Raw genomic sequence first — 3,741 nt, 5'->3', positions numbered from 1 at the left:
TGTCCTAAGTATTTGGGGGAGCCTCTGGATAGGAAGGGAAATAGGCCAGGCTCACGTGTCATGGCAGGATAAGAGTTACGTATCCAAGCTCAGATGCATATTCTTTTTGGAAAGCTGTCAAGTCAAGACAGAAATGCCAAACTGGACATGAATGATGAATTCACCTGCTTTTCATAAGAAGTCACGGCATATATGACAGACATGACAGATATGCAAAACTATCATCTCAATCGTTTCACCATCACCATCAATCCTTTCATCATCCAAGCTCACCATCCAATCATTTCATGCATTTTGTTTTTGGAAAGACAGAAATGCAAAACTGACCATGAATCATTTCCTCATGCTTTTCATAAGAAGTCACGGCATAGAACTAGGATGGCATATTCTTCTCTATTTAAGGGGAGAGCCCGAGGTCACCTCATCATCATAGCAGATTTATTGAAACACAGTGGATTGACCATGAGATTGGAAATAGGTTATTTGTCCTACAAAGCGCTGAATGGGTCCATGTCCATCAGCAATCTGTTTGCCTATTGTTTCTTTATTATCTGTCTTTCTTTCTGGCAAGATGGAGCAAAACCTCTCAAGCAACCGCTGAAATTCCTGCTGGTGTCTTTCGTGTCACTCATGGCTACTCTCCAGATTGCCCTTCTTTGGTGTGTTTTCCACAAGGCTGGTCGCTACATATCGAAGCATGTTATATCTTACCTCATGGAGTGCAGCTTGACTACAGTAGCGTGGTTAGGTGTCCTCTACTACACCCAGATCGTACCACCTCAGAGTAGGTTTATCATTTGGTTGAAAAAGAACATCAAGTGGATTGTCTACATCGTGTTGACCTTGGACAAGCTTCTGTTCCTCATTGAGTTGGTTGTTAGAAAACTTCGTCAAGCACACAAGGTTAATGTCACCACCATAGGGAACTCAAGTATGCAAGAGCCTTTATGCCATGGCAAGTCGGGTCACTGGTGTTCTATTTTTGTCGGTTGTCGTACATTCTCTTGAGCAGCATTGTGATGACATCAGCCAGCGTTGCCACCGTGCGTTACCTGAAGCGCCACATGAAGAACATGGAGTCAACCAGAAGCCCCTTCACCACCACCGTGAGAGGCCAACTCAGAGTCACCAGGATGTGCACTGTGCAAGGAATACTCAACATACTTGTCTCTACATTTTTCCTGTTGCTGCATTCATTACGACCTTCTGGACTTGGACATGTGCATGCGCCTGTGATTATTCATTATTCCATCTTACATGTTGTTGTGTCTCTGTATGGTTTAGGGACAGCAATGAATTTCTGTGTTGGACAGCCTCTATTCAGGACAAAGACTGTTGGCTTGTGGCTCAAGTTGTCCAAGTGGTTTCAGCTGAAGGAGATGTAAAAATGCTCAGTCTCACATTCATAAAAATATCTTAAATTCATTTCATATTCACTAACCAGCACTGTGATGGTATCAGCCAGCGTTGCCACCATGCGTTACCTGAAGCGTCACATGAAGAACATGGAGTCAACTAGAAGCCCCTTCGCCACCACCGTGAGATACCAACTCAGAGTCACCAGGATGTGCACCGTGCAAGGAGTCCTCAACATGCTTTTCATTTTTCCCCCCTATGGGTACATTTATTAGCAAAGGTTGGGACTGTGTATATTGAGTACTCCATCTTTGATACTATTGTGTCTATGTAATTTTTTTTGTGACAAATATACATTTCTGTTTTGGGCATTCAATGTTGGATCTGATCATGTGTATTAATTATTCCACGTTTCCCTATCTCTGTATACTGTAGTTTAGGGTCAGCAAAAACAATCTGTGTTGGGCAGGCTCTATTCAAAATGATCTTTATACTATTCAGGATGAAGATGGTTGAATTGTGGCTCAAATTGTTTCATACGAAGGAGTACCAGAAAACCACCTTCCATTAATTTGAAAGGTGGAAAAAGCCAAGGAGGAGCACGTTTTAGGTTTGGTTGTGGCTCGCACAAGAATCACTAAGGGGACTCCTAGATTCTCAACTGTAACCGCACGAATAGACCAGCCGCGGCGCGATTGAAGTGACAGAGAATCGCTTCTGTGCAGCAAGAGCAATACCAGCGATTGAAGTGACTAGAGTTTGTTGGTTGAAAGAAGAACGCAAGCATTCCAACCAGGGGCGGAGCTATAGGGAGGGCGCGGAGGGCATTTGCCCCTGGGCCCAGGGACCTCCCGTATTGGTGGTGGGGCCCTATTGTGAGCTTGGCTAGCCGTATAGGGGGCCCTATAAGTGTCTTGCCCTCGGGCCCTGTCTGCAATTGTTCCGCCACTGATTCCAACATTCCCATTGGCTGTGGTTACTGACCTCTATACAGTCATTGGCTGTGGCGCCTTGTCGCCAAACCGCATCATAGCTCATTAGCATAACATAGCCAGGAGTTCAACTTCAAACTGTCGCTCTCGGCGTACGAATCGCCTCTATAGGTGGTGGGCCCAGTCTCATATCTTGTCAGTTCGTTGGTGTTAACGAGTGGCAACTTTATTTTTGCTTACATAACCCCCTGACAACCCATTAATCAATATTTTGGCTGTTGCCATCCTCAAAACTTGCACATTGATTTATAAAAATGACAACAAAAACTAGCTGACCGAGTGACGTCACGTCAATGCAAAGTCAACGAGGCAGAATACAACTAGCGCGTGCATGCTACCCGGAACCGTCAGATTTCATGGCAAAAAGTTACAAGTTGGGGGGTAAGTGGGCTCACTTGTGGTGTACATGCCAAAAAAAATATTTTCCTCAAACTTTCAGAAGTGCTCTTTTTTGCTGTTAGTGTTCGACTGTCTGACCATGATTGGGCAGCGAGAGATAAATGTCAAAAAGAGGACAGGTCTGTTCCCTCAAAGCAATAGAGCAATGAGGTGACGGGGGTAGATCAATTCGCCAAAAAAACCTACGTGTCAGTAAAGAAATGCAAGCTGTGCTATTTTTTCCAGTAACAGGAACATGGTCAGGAATTAAATGCCTACGTTGTTTCAATGATTAGATGAATTATCTGCTATGAAAAAAGCCGAAAAATATTCCCTTTTCAACTTTGAGGGGCGGAGACTTCCCATTGACTGTGCATTATGTGACGTCACCCCCAGTCTTTTTTATTTTCGTTATTTTTTAATATCAACGTGCAACTTTTCAATGTGGCAACAGCCAGAATATTGCTTTACATATTGTCAGGAGGTCATATTAGAAAAATCAAGTTGCCACTCGAGAGTGAGAACGAAACTCGTTTTCTAAAGGAGCTACGAAATCTAGCCCACCGTCTACTAGTCTCCAGAATCGCCTTTGTCGTGCGACTCAATACAAAGTCAATTACTTACGTCGCTCGCCTCGCTCTTGTCGCAGCTGGTCTACTCGTGCGGTAAGACTCCAAAGGTCTCCTAACCAAAGGTCTCCTAAAAGGGCGTTCACCTGACATCACGTGGATCCCAGAAAAGTCTGAATCTGAAGTATCTTCCTCTTATCTACCCTCCTTGGTGATAGTCTCTGATGATTTCAATGGTGTCTGTTACTGTATTTTAGACGCTGTGATGATGCACTCGCAGGTTGCATCGTCACAACATGTATAAATAAAATAAAGTATACAGTACACAGTATAAAACTTGTTTTCCTGTACTATATTGATTTGGGCTGTCACTTTAACGTGTTTAATAGATTAATTAATTACACCACAAATGAACGTGTTATAAACATTAACACAATTAATTATGA

Source organism: Engraulis encrasicolus, chromosome 13 (genome assembly GCF_034702125.1).
Source record: "Engraulis encrasicolus isolate BLACKSEA-1 chromosome 13, IST_EnEncr_1.0, whole genome shotgun sequence".
Classification (NCBI taxonomy): Eukaryota; Metazoa; Chordata; class Actinopteri; order Clupeiformes; family Engraulidae; genus Engraulis; species Engraulis encrasicolus.
This window is presented reverse-complemented; position numbering follows the sequence as displayed.